Source organism: Stegostoma tigrinum, chromosome 16 (genome assembly GCF_030684315.1).
Source record: "Stegostoma tigrinum isolate sSteTig4 chromosome 16, sSteTig4.hap1, whole genome shotgun sequence".
Classification (NCBI taxonomy): Eukaryota; Metazoa; Chordata; class Chondrichthyes; order Orectolobiformes; family Stegostomatidae; genus Stegostoma; species Stegostoma tigrinum.
The window spans coordinates 7,351,607-7,375,258 of NC_081369.1; the positions used below are offsets into that span (position 1 = coordinate 7,351,607).

Below are 23,652 nucleotides of genomic sequence, written 5' to 3' on the forward strand. Positions count from 1 at the left end.
TTTCCCTAAGAATTTGTACTCTAGCAGCTGTACCTAAACACCTTTGTACTTAAAATGGCACTGAGAGTGGCAACTTGTAAATTTTTCACTGTACTAGTGAGTACGTGTGACAGCAAAATGCGTGCGTCTCTTCTGTGTGTGTGTGTGTGTGTGTGTGTGTGTGTGTGTGTGTGTGTGTGTATGTGTGTGTGTGTGTGTGTGTGTTTGTGTGTGTGTGTGTGTGTGGGGGGGGGGGGCCTTGCACTAGATATATACCACTCCAGTTGACTGTAGTGCCTCTTAGTACACCAATGTGGATGGGACCCTGAGTTGAATTTGTCAGTAACCCACAGGGGTGGATTACAAATAAGACTTTACAGTTGGCTGCAGCGGAATTGGGAAAGGAAATTCAAGGGAAAAGAGTCGGACAATGTGCAACATGTTACTGAACAGGAAGCTTGGGGACTCCATGTTGGTTAGAGAAACAGAACGCAAATGCACTGAACATATAAACTTTGCTCAGAGATAATGGGAACTGCAGATGCTGCAGAATCCAAGATAACAAAGTGTGGAGCTGGATGAACACAGCAGGCCAAGCAGCATCTTAGGAGCACAAAAGTTGACATTTCGGGCCTAGACCCTTGACCTCTGGAATAATGCACAAAGCAAATAATGCAGTCAAAATGGTTACAGCACTTGGCATTGAGACTTGGCTACTTGACCGTAGCAATATTCTAATGTGCCATATTTAATAAACCAGGAGAGATTAAACAACTTCAATTTATGACAAGATTTCAGGCCATCTTCAAACACCCACCCAGTTCATCAATGTTCTCGAGAGAAGGAAATCTCCCAGTCTTACCCAAACTGGCCTGCATGGTTTTGAAAGGGTCAATGTCTCTACTTCCCCAGGAGGCTAAGGAAATTCGGCATGTCTGTAAAAACTCTTACCGATTTTTACAGATGCACCATAGAAAGCATTCTGTCTGGATGCATCACGGCTTGGAATGGCAACTGCTCTGCCCAGGACTGAAAGAATCTATAGAGAGTTGTAAACACGGCCCAGACCATTGCACAACCTTCCATCCAGTGACTCCGTCTACACTTCCTGCTGCCTCAGGAAGGCTGCCAACATCAAAGGCCTCTCCCACCCCTGTCATAATCTCTTCCAACCTCTTCCATTGGGTGGAAGATACAAAAGATTCAACACACATACCAACAGGTTCAGGAGCAGTTTTTTTTCCCCCGCTCTTAGTACACTGCTGAATGGACCTCTCAGATTTTAAATTTATTGTTGACCTTGGTCTCTGTGCACCTTCTCTACAGCCATAACATTGTGTTCCTCACACTGCTCTATTAACCTAATGCACTTTGTATGGCATGTTCTGCCTGTACCACATGCAGAACAAAACATTTCACTGTATGTAGGGACACGTGACAGTAATAAATCAAAACAAATCAGATCAAAGATGTCACAGACTGCGATAACCTTCACACAATCCTATGTTTTTCATACAGATTTGGGTCAAAATAAGGCAGAACATCTTGGGATCCCATGGAGTATAGAGCCATACCTACAGATGTCTTCTTAGTTCAAGTAACTATGCTTATCTAACTAATGTGACTGGTACCTGATTGTTACCACTGAATAAACTTTATCTCATTTAAGACTACAATTATTTCTTGTTAAGACTCATTAGCAGCAGTTCCTCTACAACTATAAACCAAATAGACCCCTCAACCCAGTCATGAAAACAGGATTTTTGTCTCGACACATACCATAAAATAAACACTTCACCCAATTCCATGCAGTGGCAACAGCTAAGGCCAGTCAGCCCTGCAAAATCCTCCCATGAACATCAGGGGGATTTGCATTACAATTGGGAGAGGTGCCCAACAGACTTGACATAGATATACTCACTGAACTATATTAAACACCAATGCCTTTGATGTTACCATCACCATCCTTGGATATTCACTATCCCACCAGCAGGGCTGCACCCACAGAGGTGCTGACACACTGCAATACATTTCGAAGGGAGTTACACTGGAGTCCCTGATACTGACGTTTTGGAACCCATGAGGTTTCATGGCATTACCGCAAACATAGATCAGAGAGCCACTATCGCCAAGTAAAAATCCTGGAATTCCCTCCTTAATACCATTGCGAACTCACAAAGAAGTTCAATGTTAACTACAGCCTTATTTCTTTACTTTTCTGCTCATACCATGAAAGTCTGTAAGGCTGAACTTTTTAACTTTGTTTCTCTCTTTTAATACTTTGTACCTAAGTTTTTTATATTAAGGTAACTTTGTACCTGAGATGGTGCCATGTGAGGGAACATTGTCCACTTCTCACTGTACGCCTGCATTTCTGTACTTGAGTATATGTGACAATAAAATCTTAGTCTAAACATCACAAAGATTGCACCAGTTCAAGGAGGCAGCTCAGCACTACCTTGACAGTAATAAGAGATGGACAATAACAATCCTAATGTTATGGAATGTATGGAATGGGGTGAGGTGTTTATTTTATGGTAGGTGTAAGTACATGAATACTGCCACCAACCCTCTTTCTCTGACTGGGCTGAAGGGCCTATTTAGTTTATAGTTGTAGAGGAACAGATCCAAGGAAAGATCACCCCGGACATGAAACATTAACTCTGATTATTTTCTTCACACATGCTACCAGGTCTGCTGAGCTTCTCCAGCAACTTCTGTTTTTGTTCCTGATATACAGCATCTGCAGTTCTTTCAGTTTTAAGAATATCTCAAAATTTTGTCAATATATGCGGGCTGCTTTAAGGTATGTGATAATCAGTGAAAAGATCACCAGCTCAAAAGTCAGAAATCCATAATCCCCTGCTTGGTAGACTCTGATATTTTGACGCAAAAAGAAAAGCAGGAAACACGCAGGAAATCTTGTTTGCATTTGTTTATTGCCCTCAGGCTTCTGAGGTAATTGAGGTATGAGCAACGCACACTCTACATTGAACTTCTCTTCATAGTAACGAGAGCACGCGCATACAGGCACTCTACCGTATCCTTGCCTGAGAGGGATTCACTGTAGGGAATCTAATCTAATCATAATGGCATGGACAGAAGATTGGCCAGCTATTAGAAAATAGAGTCGGCATAAGTGGGTCATTTTCTAATTGGGAAGAAGTAATGGGTGGTGTGCCATAGTGCTAGGGTCTCAACTGCTTACTCTTTATAAACAAAAAGGCGGCACGGTGGCTCAGTGGTTAGCACTGCAGCCTCACAGCGCCAGGGACCCGGGTTCATTTCCAGCCTTGGGCATCTGTGTGGAGTTTGCACATTCTCCCTGTGTCTGCGTGGGTTTCCTCCCACAGTCCAAAGATGTGCAGGTTAGGGTGGATTGGCTGTGCTAAATTGTCAATAGTGTTTGAGGTGTGTGGGTTATAGGGGGATGGGTCTGGGTGGGATGCTCCAAGGGGCAGTGTGAATTTGTTGGGCCAAAGGGCCTGTTTCCACACTAGGGAATCTAATCTAATCAGAGACAGGAGAAGTTAAAGGTGGCATCAGATCAAACGTGGAGGGTAATAAAGTTGCCAAAAATGTAATTAGGCTGAGGATTGGCAAAATTTTAGAACTCTGCAAAGGAGAATCAAGAAATTAATGACGGAAAAAAACAGAATATGAATGTAAAATAGCAAGAAACATAGAAATGGATTGTGAAAGCTTCTGCATAATAGGAAAGATTAGCAAGTCAAGGGTCCATGAAAGACATATTTATGACAGGATACAGAGAAATGGCTGCTGATTTAAATATATACCATAAGCTTGCCGTCATAGAGGAACATACATGATTTCTTCCTGAAATAATTAAGAGCCAAAAGTCCAGTGGAAGTGTAGTACTCTAGAAAAATTAGTGCTAGAGAACTGAATGGGACTGACCATTCACAAATCCCCAGGAAGCAATGATCTTTACCCTAAGGTGGTGCAAGAGACTATCTCAGAGCTTGTGGATACACCTTTGGTGATCACCTTTTCAAATTCTATTAATTCTGCACTGGTCCTGGCAGATTGGGAGGTTCCAAATATTACTCCAGCTTTTACAGAAAGGAGACAGATAGAAAAGCAGGAAACAACAGATGAACTAGCGTGAAGACAGGACCAGAGAAAATATGTGATTCTATTGCAAAGGATGTGAATATTGGACATTTAGAAAATAATTGTCTGATTGGGCAAAGTCAATATGGATTTATGAAAGGGAAAGACATGATTGACAAACCTGGTGGAGTTTTTTTAATGAGTGAGGTGCCACAGCATTCAGTCATATACATGGAACCCATCCACACTGAGCATAATACCAAATTAAACTAGTCCCACCTGCCTGCGCTTGGTCCATATCCCTACAAACATTTCTTATTCATGTACTTATCTAAATGTCTTTTAAACGTTGCAATTGTACCCGTATCTCCATTTCCTCTGGAAAGTCATTCCAGACATGAGCCAATCTCTCCCCTCAGGCACAACTATTTACAATCCTACATCAATGACTTGGATATGTAGGTGGAAAGTAACATAGCTGAATTTGCAGATGCCACTACAATAAATGGGAAGGTGAACTGTAACGAAAAGACAAGAATTTTATAAATGGATATGGTTAGGCTAGGTGAATGGGTCAAATTTGAGAAATGAAGTTTAACACAGATAAGTGTGAGGTTATCCATTTTAATTGGAGGAATAGAAAGGCAACTTATTATCTCAGTGGAGAGAAACTTCAGAATGCTTTGGGGCAGAGGAATCTGGGTGTCCTTGTGCATGAATCAGAGAAAACCAGTATGCAGGTACAGCAGGCAATAAGAAAAAGCAAATTGAATTTTATTGCTAAAAGAATATAGACACAAGAAAGTGTTGCTGCAACGCTACAAGGCATCAGTGGGACCAGAACTGGAGTATCGTCTACAGGTTGGATCCCCTTACTTGAGGAGGGATATAATTGCAGTGGAGGCAGTTCAGGAGAGGTTTTCCAGATTAATTCCAGAGAGGAGGGGTTTGTTTTATGAAGAGAAATTGAACAGTTTAGACTAATACTCTCTGGAATTTCGATAAATGAAAGGGGATCTAATTGAGGTAGAGAAGATGCTAAAGGGGATAGACAAAGCAGACACAGAATGCTTCCTTCATGGGGAAATGTAGAATGGGAGGTCACAGTTTTAGACTAATTTAAAACAGAGATGAGGAGAAATCACTTATCTCAAAGAGTCATGAATCAGTGGAATTCACTCCCCTATTGTGTGGTGGCTGCTGGAACACTGAGTAAATTTGATGAGACAAACAGATTTTTAATTAGCAATGGGTTGAAGGATTATGGAGAGTGGGCAGGAAAGCAGCTGAGATGAGATGTTTACCCTCACTGAGGATCTGTAATCAGGGGGACGCAATCGCAGAATAAAACATGGGACATGAAGAACAGAAAATAAAGACCAGCTGAGACAGAAAAAGCTGGAAGAGCTCGGTGGGTCTGGCAGCATCTCTGGAGAGAAATCAGTGTTAACCTCTCGCATTCAGTGACCCCTCCTCAGCACTGATGGAACCAAGCGAGTTGCTGCACACGGTTGTGTTAATTCCCTGAAAGTGAAAGTCAGCTTGGAATCCTGACACCATTTTGCCCACTTGGGGAGGCTTCATCCAGGCAGAACAGCTGTTGGGTCAAGCTTTAAAAGATTCAGGTTGGGTCATGAGGGACATCCAGGGAAAACAGCTTTCCTGGCCTGTCAGCGAACCAGCAGGTGAGGGAGAATAGGGAGGGGCTTCTTGGGTGAAACCGACAGGTGGGAACGGCTTCGACTGGTGAAACTGATCGGCCAGCTAAGAGGTTGCTTGCCAAAGCAGTCCTCTCTGAGGATTATTGTCACTGCTTCTCAACCTCTTGAAATGCACTTCAACTGCATAGCACTGGAGTTGGATTTTTATTCTGTTCCCAGTTTCAATGTAGGAGTAATGCAACTTTCCATCATTGATGAAGGGCAGGAACGCCTCTGCCAACAGTCTCAGTCCCCTTCTCTTTCACCACTCAATCGGTCAAGTAATTCAGGAATTACAAAGGCCTGTAACTGGAAGGTCAGTCCACTAGCCCCCAAATCACCTCCCTTCCGAGTCTGTGCATACACCAATGGTTTGAGTATTCTCAGGTACAGAAGAAAGACAGACGTGAATGGGCTTCTGCGGAAAGGGACACCTTTTGTGGTGGGTGACTGGGGAAACGGTGACGATGGAATTCAGCGAATTTTGGTTGCTCTGATAGAGATGCACAGAAGTCCTATCAGTGTTTGGAAGGACTGGAGCTGTGAGGTGCGTTGGCTCAAGGAGTACTGTGCAGGAGAATGCTGGGAAATTCAGAGTGTTGAGCTTGGCCCCTCAAAATGTTTACAGCATTCTTACAACCCACTACAACTGCTTGCAGACTCCCTCGTCCCAAAATAGCGCTGACATTTGAGTGAAGCTGAGAAACCGTACCATTACATCTGAACATCCCTGTGAATGGTGAAACACTTTATCACTTTGAAACTGTACATAGTTAGAAGTGAAACTTTATGAGTCAAGGGATAAGCAAAAATGTAATATCAGATATTCCGGCGAAGCCCATACTTTCATTTTTCTTGTGCTTTCTGAATGAATGCCAAAAGAATAATAATCAAAGACAATTATATTTTCCAATTACCAGCAGCCCTGTGCTGTTCACTTCCTTGCTGTCCTCAGGCACGAAGGAAAATTTAGCAAGGCATAGTTTTATGAATCCTAACAAATGAGAATTCTTTCTGATAAAAGTGGAAGATTTTGCAAAGGGAAGATTAATTATCATTAGCTCTTCAGGACAGGTATAAGTAAATAAAGCAGATTGCCATGCTACCTGCAGTTTGAGGTGAAGCTGACATTCTGTTAAACGAATCACAATGCAACCTCTGAGCTTATTGTAATCCTAAAAAGTTAGCAGCATTGGTTACAAAGCACTCTCACTGCAGTGACACCAGGCTGCCGCCAGGAAAGAATTTGACACATTAATCATCATTTCTTCAAGCAAACTCATTGTTTTGCAACATTTAACTTGTTTTCTGACTTTCACTGGTATGCAGGGTTTGAGTACTGAGTTAAGGATATCCTGTTGCAATTATACAAGGCCATGGTGAAACCACACCTTGAGTATTGTGTGCAGTTTTGCTCTGAGGAAGGGCATTCTTACTACTGAGGGAGTCCAGCGAAGGATCACCGTCCGATTGCCGGGATGGCAGGACTGGCATGTGAGGAAAGACTAGATTCACTGGGCTTGTGCTCGCTGGAATTTAGGAGGATGAGGGATGATCTTATAGAAGCATATAAAATCCTGATGGAACCAGACAGGTTAGATGTGGGAAGAATGTTCCCGATGTTGGGGAAGTCCAGCACTAGGGGTCACAGTCTAAGAATAAGGGGTAAGCCATTCAGGACGGAGATGACAAAGAATTTTTTCCATCAGAGAGCAGTGAACCTGTGGAATTCTCTCCCACAGGAAGCTGATGGGACCAGTTCATTAAATATACTCAGGAGGGAGCTGGACATGGGCCCTTGTGGCTAAAGGGATCAAGGGGTATGGGGAGAAAGCGGGAGTGGGACATTGGGATTGCATGATTGTGTAGGCTTGAAGGGCCGAATGGCCTACTCCTGCGCCTATTCCCTATGTTTCTGTGTTCCAGAATTCAGGGTCAATTGGTCTGTTCCAACCAGCAGGGTGACACGGGAATTAAAAAGTGAGCCAAAAAGGAGTGAAGAGATCCAGAAACTGAAGAAGGTTGGCTTCTCACCAACAAACAGGAAGAGGAAGTCAAACCTAGCTATTGTTAAGCCAGTTGTCAATACAACGCAAGGCAGATCAAATTATCAGAAATTGTACTGTATCTACAACTTCAGCAAACAAAGCCTGCCAATGATTCTTTTGTTTTTGAGCTTAACTTAGTCCTCTCAGTGAAAGTTTCTAGCAAGGGCTTTATTTCCCTGCGTACTTTTTTTTTACCCTGAATATATTAAAACCTTCAAAGTTGCGGAACATAAGTCCATCTGATACGTAGCTTCAAAGACTCAACAGATGGCTGATCTCTTAATCAAAGCAAAGACTAAATCATAGGGTTCAACTAATACATGAGCATTTGAATCTTAATTCTGTTTAATGCAGAAGAGCATTTTATTCAGTGGATAACGTGAACACTTTCACAGTGTTGGTCAAATTCAAGGTTACGTTCTTCATGTACAGAAGCACTATGATCAATCAATCCATTAAATGCATTTTCTTTCATCAGACACGATATTGAGATATGAAATTACTTAGCTGTAAAGAGCTACCCAACTCCAGACTAGGGTATCACCATCATCTACCACTCCTTTAAGATGATGTGAATTAATGACCTTCTAGAACAGACCATGAAAATAGTCAATGCTCAAAAATGCACAGACCAGCAGCAAGGCAAACCGGCTCACAACATGAAAGACCTCACACAATCGTAATGGGGCAAGACGCCAACTACCAAGGCACACCCCCTCCTTTAGAAATCCTGCCAGTCTCAATTCTGATCGGGATAGAGGCTTGAAACCTGGGACTCTAACTAAATGATGTGGACCATCCACACAGGGTGGCATCGTTGATGAGTCATCCACAGGGGAGTAGCTAAATTCACTGCATGTTAATCTTGGAAAGGAAGTACGGACCAGTGAATTGCCCCAGTAAAGGGTAAGGTCTACATAGTCCCTTTTGTCTCCCACCTTTAGAACTGAATGTTTGGGACAGAGGGTCTGGTACCATATTTTGTGTGAAACTTCCCATCCCATTACAATAGGCTGCATACCCCATCACCGATGCCAATGGAGTAGTCATCATCAGGCCACAAAATAAGGAATTAAACATATATCCTAGGTCTGCTCAAGGTGCGGACACATTTCTGGGAAATAAGGAAAGAAGTAGATTGAGTATCAGGAAGACTCGGATACAGCCCCCAAGAGCGGGCAAAGGGAGGACACACTTGAAATTCTGTGACAAATCATTTCCATTGACCTTGTGAGACCTATGGGGTTATAGGTCACCTTTCAGACCAGGCTGATTGGAAACAGAAGTTTTTCCAATGATTTCTAGCTGAGGACATGATTCCGTTGGAATTAATAATAACATGAGGGGAACCGATCCAACTATCAGCTATTCCAGTGAACCTGAGAACGAGGTCTCATGGAGATATCAGGAATCGCTCACAGCAGATGGATAGGAATTGGCTTGGATTTGTATCTTGGCTCATGCCACTAAATAAGCAGATCTAAAGCATGTGGCAGAGAAACAAGATTGAGACCCTGTGATAAAACATACAGACATTTCCCCTTCTAACATTGGATAATGCAGCAATTCACCCAGAATATATTTCTCTCCTCATCAAAAGCACTAATATCAGAGAGCAGGACATGCAATGTGGATGACAGAGAATCCAGTATCACCACCTTTGATAGTCATAAATATATGAATGCTTTAGATCTTCTGCACAAATGGTACTAAGCTCCTTTTGTGAAGTGTGAGATACACATATGATACAAACACAGTGTTTTCTTTTATGCTGTAATGTTATCAGCAGCACACAGACAAATGGATTGTGTCTCACACAGCAGCAAGAGCAGGCATCAGTTTTTCCACTCAGAGGCCACTTTTGTAGGTGGGTTTAATAATTATTTCCTCACTGCAACACTGTGTTCAATAGTACCATCACGTGGCATCTTGCTGAGCTCTCATTGAGCTTGACATTCCGTAATTGAATTTTAGGGATACTTCATAACAAGCCCCAGACAAGTTGTAAGTAATTATTTGAAGGAATTACCCTTCCCCAATATGGGAAGGTTAGTTCATCTTTCCTGGACATTTCAGGCTTTATTTCAACCCCGTCAAACATTGTAGAGCAGCATGGCTCTGCATTGGGCATACAGGTCAAATTTCCCATCAGGCTATTGTTGGGCACAACATGAAGACCACCACTCTAACCGTTCCATTGCTGTGCCCATCAGATTCCACTGGCTTGACCAGCAGTGAGCTGGGCACTGAGCATTAACCAGGGTGTAGACATCTGGAACCTAAATGCAGTTAGTGCCCAATCACTACTTATAAAGTGTAGAATTTCATCAGATGCAGTCATTTAAACTCAAGGAGCTGGATAATGGGGCAAAAATATTGGCACCTTTGACAAAATCTTACTCATTATTTTATTTCATGCGTGTTTGACCCTTTCTGAAACGAGGGAATTAGAATGACTTACCAAACCTCACAGCTACCAAAATAAATGCAGTGTCAGGAAATTAAAACATCTTCTGAGGATCTGAGCAGTGTTAAAACCCAAGCTGCTGATATTTGTTTTCAGGTAACAAGGTGTGGAGCTGGGTGAACACAACAGAGTGTTGACACAGATCAGAAAAGAAGGGCCTAGGCCTGAAACGTCAGCCTTCCTGCTCCTCTGATGCTGCTTGGCCTGCTGTGTTCATCCAGCTCTACACCTTGTTATCTCAGATTCTCCAGCATCTGCAGTTCCTACTATCTCTGATATTTGTTTTTAATTCACTCACAGGATGTAGTTGTCTGTGTCATTTCTTGCCCATCCCTAGTTGCCCCTTGAGAAGGTGGTGGTGAGCTGCTTTCTTGAACCGCTGCAGTCCTTGTGCTGTGGGCTGACCCACAATGCCCTTCGGGTGGGAATTCCAGGATTTTGACCCTGTGATAGTGAAGGAACAGTGATATATTTCCAGGGATGGCAGGTGGCTCAGAGGGGAACTTGCAGGTGATGGCGCCCAATGTGTTTGTTGCCATAAGGTCATACATCATGGAAACAGATCCTTTGGCCCAACCAATCTATGCCGAACATAATCCCAAACTGAACTAGTCCCATCTGCCTGAGCTTGGCCCATATTCCCACATTTTCTTATTCGCATAATTATCCAAAAGCCTTTAAAACATTGTAACTGTGCCCACATCCATCACTTGCACTAGAAGTTCATTATATGCATGAACCATTCTCTGTGTAAGAAAGGCGCTCTTGTTAAATCTTTCTCCTGTCATGTTAACAATGTATCCCAAGTCTCTTTCCTAGTGAAAAGACACCTGTCCTTCACCATATCTATATCATTCATGATTTTATAGACTCTTCTAAGGCCACCCCTCAACCTTCTACGCTCCAGTGAAAGAAGTCCCAGCCTGTCCAATCTCTCCCTATAACTCAAACCCTCCATTCCTGGCAACATCCTGGTAAATCTCTGCTGAACCTTCTCCAGCTTCATAATATCCTTCCTAGAACAGGGAGACCAGAACTGGACATGGTACTTCTTGACTGATGTGGTTGTGGGTTTGGAAGGTGCTGTCTTGGTGAATTTCTGCAGGGCGTCTTGTAGATAGGGGCTGGTGCCTTGAAGCATCATCCCCGTGCCTCTTCCCTCCATTGCATCCACAATGAGAAACACAAATTAAGAGGGAATTCACTCGGATTGCTCAATGCATGGATGTTTGGGAATATACCAAAAAGAGCCATACAGAACAATTAGTAGCTGGCTGAACGCACCCTGGGTGAGTAACTGTGGGCCAGGTAAATGGTCTCAAATTACAATTATAAGTCTTATCATGAGCCTGCTTTCCCACAAGTTAGACTAGCCACTAGCGCCCTTGGACAGACATAACTATATGAAAAAAAATCAAAGAACTGCGAATCAGAAACACAAACAGAAATTGCTGAGACAACACAGCAGGGACTGTCAGTACGTGTGGAGAGAAAGCAGAATTATAATGTTTTAGGTCCAGTGACCCTTCCTCAGAATACAGTTTGAAGAAGAGCCAGAAGAAAAGTCACTGCACCTGAAACATCGACCCTGTTTCTCTCTCTGCAGGTGCAACCAGGCCTGTTGAGTTTCTCCAGCGCTTTATGCTGACGTGTCTGAATGCCTTGTACACATGACTTCGGCTATTTCATCACAAATGATTGCATCAACCTGAGAGGATGTGGAAATAATTGGAACTTTATCGCTAGGACAACCAACAAGTGTTTTTACTGCTGTTGAAATACCTGACTAGCAAATTAAGCACGTCTATAAAATGGTGACAATCAGTTGATACCAAAATATCCTATTAATTATGGCTATTTATCAGACTCAGCATTGGTGGTAATGTAACTACCTCTGGTCTAGGAGGCCCAACTTCATGTCCCCTTTGCTTCAGAGGTGAACAGGTCTGAAGAAATTGATTGAAAATTTCTGAAGAAGGGTCCCAATCCGAAACGTCAGCTTTCCTGCTCCTCTGATGCTGTCCGGCTTTCTGTGTTCCTCTAGCTCCACGTTGTGTTATCCTTGATTGAAAGTACCTTCCCTGGGTTGTGGGTGCAGACTGCCCTACCACTTTCCAACCCTAACCTGTTCCATCATTGCATCCTCTTCCTCATAACCTGCATTACCGTTTCAAATGAGCAAAACACATTCTCCATCACGCCAAACATTCTGATATCACTTCAGAAAACAGGGCGCTGACCATCTCCAGCTAAAGGTGGGATTTTGTGAAGTTCCCAGAAATGGGATGCAATGGGATCTCAATTGCCCAACGAAACAAAAGTCAGATTTCTGACAGTGGGAGCATAAGTCTGAAGCGATGTTGTTGGAGCGTTAAAGCTGGGTCAAGTTTCCTGGAATGCATCTTTTTGCATCTCAAGCACAATCTGAAAAGCAAGCTCACCCGAATGAAACTCCCCTTCCACTTCCTGACTACATAAGAGAGCGTCGTACAGCAAACTGAGGTACTGCACTCTGGGCTGTAGCATGGACTGCCACTACTTTACCCACCTCAGTTTACACCAAATCACAACGGATGCCCACTGATGGTAGTCTCATACATCAGGACATGGAGGATGATCAAAGGAGAGAGGCTGCAGTGTATTGGAGGCTGGCCGAGGGTGGACATTTGCCTGACAAAGGTAGGGGAGGCAAGCTGATCGGGCATGCAAGGCCCAGAATATTGAGCTAGAAGCATCTACTCCAAGAGCCCGAGTATGGCTTGCAGGGCCAGAATGTCTAGATGCCCTTTAAATACGGCACCAGGAGCTTAGAGCTCTCACATCAATGGCAATGACATCAACATCCTGGATTGCCTCTGTCATAAGATTCGCTGAGCTACTTATGCATGCATAGTAGCAATCATGAGGAAAAGTTGGCAGATCGCCAGAGGAAGTGATACTGACTTGCATCATGGAGCATTCCACTCAAATGTCGACAAGAGATGGCCCAATGTCTTTTCAAATCCCCCTTTTTGTGACCCAGTTCACAGCCCATCCTCACAATCTCTCACTGTTGACTCCAGTTTCCCCTGCATTCTAATCTTTCCTCCAACTCCATTCTTCTGTGATGTCAATCACCTTTTCAGTTCATCATCCAAATGCGGCTCATTGCAATGATCCCTCTTTCCAGTCATTAATAAGTCGGGCCGAAGGGCCTGTTTCCATGTTGTAAACCTCTACTATGCTGTACCTTGCTTCACGCTGCATTTCTCTCAATGCTGGTAACCTCCATCTCTCTCAATGTTAATTTCAGTGTGACACAGAACACCTTTCTGTGACATCTTGCCCCATTCCACACAAGGACTGTTACAACCAATAGAATCACCCTGAATTCTTTTCATTTCACAAGTATTGAGAATTGCAGCCAAATTCCCCAAGTGGAATTCCTGTATATCGCCTCTGTTACAAAAGCTGATTCTGAGAGGTCTATTTTCCCTTCTGCCCACTCAACAGCTCTTTAGGACGACCAAACCTGTCCTTAGGCTGATTCAACATTCAGACAGGTTTGTCAGCGAGCCCAACATGGTCTGGTAAAAGTCTTCCAGATCTGTTGCAGCAAGCAACCCAATGCTTCTTGGAATCTTCAGGGGCAAAAGACCACAGGAAGATCAAGTCCAATGGAAGGAGATGACATCCTTATGGGGAGTCCAGGCCCAGCATGGCTAAACATATAAGAAGGATTGCAATGTTGAACTCTGAACTTTACTCCTTTTTTTTCCTTCTAAGGAGGACTTTAACATTGATTTTTTAACTGTAGCTCCTTATTTTTCTACTTTGTATCTAAGATTTTGTACCTGTATAGTTTTGTATCCAAGATGGCGCCAGGACATTGTACACTTTTCACTGTACTCCTGCATCCCCGTACTTGACTACACATGATAGTAAACAAAAATCTAAATCCATTAAACTCACCATAAGAGAGGGTTTCAATTGTACCCCAAGTCCAAAGGGAGAGAGGAGTATTGGGATCTTTGGAGGTCAGATACTCAGATTGCTACAAGTAGTGACAAGCGCATTATTCCGAACAGAGAACAACACACTGGATTTCACTTTGCGTCAAATAGCATTGAAAAGGGGGAATAAGTTGTGTGCAACGTCGTCAGAAGCATTGGCTTGACCTTGCAGCACTGTGACCAGTTATGGTCTTCATATATACAAGAGAAAAAGGCATAAAGGCATCATGGGCCGAAGGGACCCATGCTTGTGCTGTACAGTTCTATGGCATTTGAAAAAGAATATTAGAAAAATGATTTATGAGGAAGATGCCTAAACTAAAAGGAGTATAGGAATCTGGAAACACTGAGCTGGCTACGGGTTCACTGTTTGAAGAAAGGGATCACCAATTGTGACAAGATAAGAGTTATTTAAGAAATGGAGACACAAAAGGTGATTTCAGTAGAACTAGCCACAAATGTAAGATAGTCATGAATAAGACCAAAAGGGAATTTAAGAGAAATGTCTTTAGAGACAGCATATTACAACGAGTAGAGAAAGCGGTATGAGCACACAGACTTAAGGGGGAGCTAGATAACATAATGTAGAAGGAAGGATATGTTGACTGAGGGTTAGCTGGGAAAATGTGTGCTGCATTAGCACTAGGTCTGTTAGACGAGTGGCCTCTTTCTATTCTATAAATACCACTAACCAATGCACATTAAAACTCACATCCAACAGAATTGCAGGCTCTGAAAATGATTCTCACTGAATGTTTAAACACAACAGTACAGATGAAGTTGGAGAATACCACGTTTCATTCCACTAGGATAGGTAAGCCGTATAATTCACTTGTCGCAAGACATCTTATTCACTGGAGGAACAATCATTGTATGCAGGCACTCAGATTATCTTGGATGCCAGCTCAGTCCTCATCAGTTCAGGGCTGTTGCTCAACCCAATGAGTCTGACAGGATTAATTTCAAAGACTCATTATGTCACGGGCCAAAACCCACAAAGATTACGACAATTACAGGGAATCTAAAACCCAGCAGGTCCGCCAGAAGATCAGAAAGAAAAGCTTCCCAGAAACAACAAGTAAAGGGCTTTTTATTGGCTTAATTTCAAATGTTGGCTTTGTACCCACAGCGACACTCGTATCTCTAAGTTGGTTGATGGCTTTACTTGACACTCCAGGCACTTGAGGGCATGATCTAGGCTCCCACTTGAGTGCAGTGCTTATGGCATGCTACACTTTTGTAAATATTGCTGTAGCTACACTTTCCAATGAGCCAAGGCCCTTGCTGCACACTGGGATTTGGATATTGACAGGAAAGCTCAGTGGTTAGCGCTGTTGCCTCACAACGCCAGGGACCCGGGCTCAACCCCACCCTCGGGCGACTGTCTGTGTGGAGTTTGCACATTCTTCCCGTGTCTGCATGGGTTTCCTCTGGGTGCTCTGGTTTCCTCCCACAGTTCGAAGATGTGCAGGTTAGGGTGGATTGGCCTTGCTAAATTGTCCCATAGTGTACAGGGATGTGCAGGCTGGGTGGGTTAACAATGGGAACAGGGTTGGATGATCTTCAGGAGGTTCGGTGCAGACCTGATGGACTGAATGGCATCTTTCTGCACTATAGGGGTTCTGTGAAACATCTGAGCCTGAATTTCCAATCTGCCCTGTTGACAGGCAAGGCTCATTTATGCAAAATGACACACTGCCAGTGTTAACTTTGCTCCCTTGCAGTACTAAGTTCAGAATCTCCTATGCATTTCATCAATGTTTACTGTTCAAAATGCAGTCAATCAAGTCAAGAGAGCCTACACACTACAGGTTAAAAATAAGGGCATCTAATCCTCAAAATTCTTTGGAACACGCAGAGTATTTGGAGAAGTACAGACGGCATGGTTCATTCATAAGATCTGCATCCCACGTCAATTCATGCATCGCACTGTCAAATCGCTGGAGTGGTTTTCATTCCCAGCCCCACAGAGGAGCAAGCAGCCAGACACTACAGGACGGCAGTGCCAATCCTACCCAAACTGTACTCGCTCAGGCGATTTTACTATGGGTCACCCTTATACATTGGGAACCAGAGCAGTCCCTTCCCTTTACTTCAAACAGCCCTCCTAGTGTTCTAGCTGACTTTCAGTTGGTGTCAGATAACCGTAAGCTTTCCCAGTTGCAACATTTCAGAGTTAGTGAGATTTTTTTTTGAGGGGTTTATTTGCTGTCACAAGTCAGCCTATTTAAACTGGACACTTACGGTGGTAAACTGCGCTGAATGCAGGGAAACAAGTCTGCATCCTAGTGGATAAAGGAAACCGACAGTTTAAAAATTGTGTTGCATCTGCTGGTCAAACCTGGCCAAAGAGTGACACAACCGCTCAGAGCTCCACCACATCTTACTGCCAGTTCCAGGCACAGAATGTGCATTACAGAAACTGACCACAGAGCTAGAGGGATAAGTGCATGAATACATGTCCTCATGAACGCTGATCCTCTTAGCTGCCTTCACAGAGTAAGTGCTGACTTCAAAGATCAATGTGAATCTGCCAGCCTAAAAGCCCCCTGAGACTGAAGCTAACTCTCAGCAGCACAGGAATCGATTTCAGCAGAAAAATTCACAATTTCTTGAAATTCAGCAGCTCTGCAGAAGCCACTAGTGGGTGGCTGTTGATGGAATCCTTGGAAATAGAGTGCACGGCTCTCCTAGCACTAGTGACTGTCTCTAAAGAATGGAATGGATGCACTTAAAAACAAAAAGTGCTAGAAATCACAGTGGGTCAGGCAGCATCCATGAAGCTAACATTTCAAGTCTAGATGACAGTCCATCAGAGCTGCTGAATCTCCTGCTGAATAGATACACTGCCCTGACAAGCAAACAGAGGGAGCTTTAAGCAAGCAGATCAATTGGTCCCAGCTGCAAGTTGTTTCTTTTTCAAAACTATGAGCCAGAGCAAGAAAAGCAAATGGTGCGAGCTCAGAGTCTTGTTGCCCTCTGATCACCCACAGAGAACTGTGTAGGCAATCAAGAACTGACAGACTAAGAATTCTCCTGCAGTCTCAATTCAATAATTACCCTCATTGTAGCATTCAAAGGTTCCAGCCTTCATTGCGTGAGCCTGATAATTATTGATGTCACTGTGCTTGTTTGGTTAAGCCTGGGTGTTGACTCAAAGGAAAGTAAACAGAGTTGTACAATAAACTGCGATAAAGCTTGGAGCAGACAAATGAAACCTGCGAGACACATAAACCGCAATCGATAAGAATATGTGCCTCCTCTATTATAATCCTCAACACCAGTGCCCAGCGAGGCTGCATATTCAGCCCCTCCACTATACTGCTTGCACACTCAAGACCATGTGGCCAAATTCAGTCCCAACTCCATTTACAAGTTTAGTGACAACACCACTGTGGTAGGTCAGATCTCAAATAACAACGAGACGGAGTACAGGAAGGAGATAGAGAGCTTAGCTGCACGGTGTAAAGACAACAATCTCTCCCTTAATATCAGCAAAACAAAGGAGCTGGTCATTGACTTCAGGAAGTGGAGTGGAGGACACGTCCCGGTCTGTATCAGTGGCGCTGAAGTGGGGATGGTTGAGAGCGTCATGTTCCTGGGAGTGATGATCACCAACAATCTATCCTGGTCTGCCCTTGTCCATGTAATGGAAAATAAAGCACAATAACATCTCTCCATCCTCAGGAAGCTAAGGAAATTCAAGGATTCTCACCTGTTTTTACACATGCACCATACGAAACATCCCAGGATGGTATGGCAACTGCTCTTCCCGAGGCTGCAAGAAACTACAGAGAGTCACGAACACAGCCCAGTGTGTTCACACAAACCAGCCTTCCACTCGCTCACTCCATCTACACCTCTCACGGCCTCAGGAAAGCAGCCAACATAATCAAAGACCCCTCCCACTCTGGTTATGCTCCATTTCATTCTTTTCTGCCCAGCAAGGGTTGTAGAAGTTTGAATATGCGTAGCAACAGATTCAAATGACAGCTTCTTCCTCGCTGTTATCAGACTTTTGAATGGACCTCTCAAATGTTAATTCTATCTCTATTTCTGCACCTTCTCTGCAGCTGTAACACTGTACTCTGCAGTCTGTTCTGCTACCCTGATGCACTTTGTATGGTATGGTCTGCTGGTATAGCATGCAAAACAACATTTTGCACTGTACCTCGGTACATGTCACAACAATAAATCAATCAACATCGAAAATAGCATCATCTCTGCATTGCTGAGAGACATAACTATGGATGTTGTACATTTTATGAAATTACTGTGTTGGAAACTGTTATTAAGTTGACTCATTAAGCTCTTTTGCATTGAACTGATTGAATGTCAAAAGAGGTTAGATTTCATAAATTCTACTTTCATAATCATGACTGTCAGAGCCTTACCATTTTCAAAGGGTTAATCAGTACACAATGCCATGGATCCCTGATCATATCATTCACAAATAAAGCTCTGGTGAATCGGATGGTGCAGAGGGTTAATGTGCCAATCTATCATTTCTGTGAATGCATGGGTGAATAAGCCTGCCTGTTGTGTCTGGGTGAGGATGGGTTAAAATGCCAGCCTGTCACTTTCGCTGTTCGGGTACAAACCTAAGCCAAAGAGATGGAATGACTCATTAAGCTCTTTTGCATTGAACTGATTGAATGTCAAAAGAGGTTAGATTTCATAAATTCTACTTTCATAATCATGACTGTCAGAGCCTTACCATTTTCAAAGGGTTAATCAGTACACAATGCCATGGATCCCTGATCATATCATTCACAAATAAAGCTCTGGTGAATCGGATGGTGCAGAGGGTTAATGTGCCAATCTATTATTTCTGTGAATGCGTGGGTGAATAAGCCTGCCTGTTGTGTCTGGGTGAGGATGGGTTAAAATGCCAGCCTGTCACTTTCGCTGTTCGGGTACAAACCTAAGCCAAAGAGATGGAATGAATCCCCTTTCAGTCTATTGTCTGACAAGCTGTTACACACGATACCTTAAAGTGGGTACCCACTAACTGCTATCAAATTTGCAATCTCATTCAGACAGTATATGCCAGCTGCAGAAAATATTAAACAAAAAGACTCACACATGTTTGGGATTCAGTAAGGGATGTTCTTTTAGATTGGGGTTAAGCTACAATAGACAGGGAGCATGACTCCTTTCCAATAGCACTGAATTATCCTCGTGTTGATGTTTAATGCTAACAATCAAGGAAGATGTCCTGGCAAAATGAGCAAAGTGAAAAGATGTCTCATTTTTGGAAAATAAAGCTCCCTATTTCCCAGGATGGGCTGCCTGGGAATACCGGTTTGCGGAAAATCATGATAAAAATAAGACTTTGCCCTCCCACCCCACCTCAGTCACATTGGCTATCATCACCTCAATGAGCAAAAACAAGTCACAGAAACAAAATCCAGCTTCTATTCTGGCTTAACTCAGAGTACGAGTTAGCACGGTTTAAAACAATTTGATGAGCTAAGACTAACAAAGACCACTTTACACACACATACAACCATTCACATGGTATCCATTACCTGGCAATGTCGTTGGTGAAAACAAACTTCAATTTTACACTACCAGAGTTGGAATCACAGCCTTCAGTAAATCACAGCAGGGAAATTGGAGTCATTTTTACAGCACAGTGGAAGCAGACCACACAAATACTCCAGTCTGTCAACCAATTTGCGAAGTCGTTGGTTTTTCACTTCCCTACCTTCCCCTGCACATTTGCTTTCACAGTCTCACCCCCATCTTCAGTCTTTGTCTTATCTCACTCTCTATTTCATTACACACCTTTGTCTGCCTCAATTCCTGTCTGCATTCTGCATTTCTCTGCTTCAACCCTTCCTTCTCGCTCAGTTTTCATTCTGCTTACTTGTTCATTCTACCTTTCTCAGTTGTTCTGTCCCTCACTCGCTCTGGTTTTCCTCATTCGTTCTCGAGAATTATCAAAACAAGGAAGGCATTGAGCAGAAACCGCGCTGTCATACTCTCTCTATCCCCTGTTCCTCTCTCTCGTTCGGTCTGGACAGAATGCCAGTACCTTGTCAAATAACACTGATAATCTGGTGTAAACCATTTGACTTCTACCTGAAAACAAAAAATTGAACATGAAGAGCGGTCACACTTGTGTGGTTCCCTAATGGCCTCTTGTTTCACAGTAGCTATCTCTACCTTGTCTCTTCATTTTTTTTTCCCCTTTCAAACGACCCTGGAGGGAATTGGCTTTTTTTTAGCACTGAGCGTGCAGTAGAACCCATAGAATAGCAGCAACACTTTATGCACCAGAATAAAATTTCAATACCTGCCTCTTGAGGATTATCGAACAGGACTCTGACCAAACAAGAGCCATACCCACATTTACATACTAATAATGTTCTGTCAGTAGTAAGAAAATCACATTAGCTTCCATGGAATATGGATGGCATACAGAATTACCAGTTAGTCAAAAGACATGCAACAAAGCAGCAACAGCTTCACTTATCGGATTAACCCTAGATGCACTGGAGCCTCAGTTTCCTCTCACAGGCTTTCCATTGCTTATAGTCCTGGGGAACATAAAATGACTCTGGGTGGAATGGGGGTTACTGAATGCAAGATCTGAGCACTGGCATAACTAACACTGTCTGTAAAATGGCCTTCCCTCTGCTCTTGCCTGCTCAACTCCTTAAACAGTTGTGACAAAAGGCCACTGGACCTGAAACATTAACCATGTCTTTCCTGCCACAGTTGCTGAGCTCCTCCAGAACTTTCTGTGTCTGTTCCAGTTTTCCAGCATCTGCAGTCACAGAGTTGTACAGCACAGAACCAAACCCTTCAGTCCAACTCGTCTGTGCCCACCAACCATCCTGAATTCATCTAGTGCCATTTGCCAGCATTTGGCCCATATCTCTCCAAACCCTTCCTATCCATGTACCCATCCAGAAGCCTTTTAAATGTTGTAATTATACCAGCCTCCACCACTTCCTCTGGCAGTTCATTACATGCACGCACCACCCTCTGCATGAAAAAGTTACCCCTTGGGCCCCTTTAAAATCTTTCCCTGCTCAGGTTAAACCTATGCCCCTCTAGTTTTGGACTCCCCCACCATGGGGACAAGACCTTGTCTATTCATTCTATCTTAGCCAGTGTGGGAATTGAACACACACTGCTAGCATCACTCTGCATTGCAAGCCAACTGTCCAGCCAACTGAGCTGACCAACTCTCTACCTTTGGTACAGCTTTTTAATGGGGAGTCTTGCCAGGACTGCAGGGGGAGCACCCCTGCTCTATGGAACAGTGCCATGGGTTCTTTCACATTTGCCTGAGAAAGCAGACACAGTTTGATATCTCATTGGAAAGGTGCCCATAAGGTTGGAAAGGTGGCATTGACTCTGGGGTTGGAGGAGTTGGGGAGGGAGAGAGAAGCGATGGCAGTGTGTCCTAAAGATGGTCATCACCTTCTTCCTGTCTTAGGGAAATCAGTTGCGGAAATCTGTGCCTGGATCTCATCAACAGTTGACACATTCCCTGGCAGTGACAGATAATAGCTACTGTTCCAACCTCTTGATGTTTAAAATTGCACCCTTCGTTGATTTAATTGTCATTGATACATGCCTTGATAATACTTCTAAGGTGTGACAGGCAGACCCCCCTGAAACTTGACAGGGACTCTCCATCTCTGTCACTGGAACTTGAGGAGGAGATTATCACTATCAATTATTGCTCTATCTCTCTGATGTTTCCACCAGTCTCTCATGAAAGAGGACCAGTGGTAACCCTATGGAATTTTATGAGCACACTCCACGCAAGGTACACTGCCATTGGAAGACACATTGTTTTAATATACTATTTGTTACAATTCCACCTTATTATAAGGCTCCCAATTCTAATAGACTCTTCAAATCCATTATGAGGCTCTAAATTGTACTGTCCTTGCCATACCTTCCCCTCCCAGCTATCACTATCATATGTCCTTCTCAACCTCTCCCTTCACATGAGGTGTGGTGACCCTCAGGTTAAACTGCCACCTGTTGTCTCTCTCCAGTGAAAGACCAGCCCTATGGTCTGCTCAGAGTATGGCGACCTTCCTTATTAAAGATAGATTGTCTCTTTGCTGCTTGTTGGAGCTTGACCGTGGACACATTTAGGTCCTGTGTCTCTCTGATTACAACAGCGACACGTCCTGCAAAACTACTTAGGCCCAATTTGCTGCTGCAGTTCATGAAGGAAGCTGCATAAGTGGAAGCTCTGTTGTCAAGCAGCATCGCAGAAATGGTACTCAGCCGAGGGCTATGTTCTCTCCCACGGTGGTACTGCCCACAAGATGATCATTACAGTCACTGCCAAATTCACGTGGCCACAGAGTAGGTCGTTAAATAACCGTAGTTACATGTAGGATGGTGATCATAGGTACAGGGAAGGCACATTGATAGCACCAGGTAGAGCTAGCTTTACTCAGCACCGTCCAGCAGTACCTGCCTGTTTGAAATGTAAGTGTCTCATTCTCCAGCATCATGTACACTTGACCTGATCAGGCCCAGAACAGTGTAAGCTTTGAAATTCTGTCTCTGTAGTGATGGAAGCAGCCAGGGACAGTCATTGCCCTTTCTTACGTAATGCAAAGTCTATTGATCCAAGAGCTGCTAGGTATGCATGTGCATTCCATCTTCTCAGTTGTCAAGGGCTATCCAGAGTCACTGTGATTATCTGAACTACACAGATAATAGCTGCTGTTCTTTACTATCTCTGGGCAACACAGGTTTAATTAGAAGCAAGAGACTAAGTTACATCTCTTATTTAGCTACAGGCAGTCCTCGGCTTGCAAACAGGCTCCGCTCACAAGTCGATTTGTACACAAGTCAGAACACAGTGCAGGACAATGTAAAATAGCCACTCGTAAACACAGGAAATTTCATATGTCAGATCTTCAAAGTTACACCCCGGTATAGGATCATGCTTGGAAGTATGAGCATTTGTAGGTCAGACGTTTGTAATTTGGGGCACCCCCCCCCCCCCCCCCCCCCCGTCTAGATTTAACAGTAAACCTGCTGAGGGCGAGATTTTTCAGGAAGGAATCTGAGGCAGAGTGGCAAAAACGTAAGTCTGCTGGTATACATTAATATTTAAATCCTTCAGACACAAGATTCAGATCTGTGACAAAACTGTAGAGGAGGCACTATGGAACTCAATCACCTTCTCTGTGTAAACAATCCATGCAGAGCTTGGTAAGAATGTGGCAGGAGTATGTTTCTGAACTTGTCCTACTATGATATCACACAGCCAGTCTTGCTGACCTGATGTTCAAATGCCAAATTCAGTCCATACAAATATACCACATATTGACATCCATTTGGTTACTGCAATTTGCTTGCCATGGTTCAAATGCAAGAGGGGTTCAACAATGGCAGGGTTA

At 43.5% G+C, this 23,652-nt stretch overlaps 1 protein-coding gene across 8 annotated transcripts in view; it reads right to left on the reverse strand.

Moving 5' to 3' along the window:
• Positions 1 to 23,652, reverse strand: part of LOC125459689 (RNA-binding Raly-like protein) — a 1,242,755-nt gene that overhangs the window by 845,156 nt on the left and 373,947 nt on the right. Inside the window, exon 1 of one of the 8 annotated variants that reach the window (XM_059651586.1) lies at positions 20,051 to 20,070. The exons of 6 other annotated variants lie outside the window; for them this stretch is intronic. The gene's annotated coding sequence lies outside the window, so the exon portion shown is untranslated. Of the gene's footprint in view, positions 1 to 19,791; positions 19,872 to 20,050; positions 20,071 to 23,652 lie in introns of those variants that run through there. One more of the 8 variants, XM_048546399.2, reaches the window with a different exon arrangement.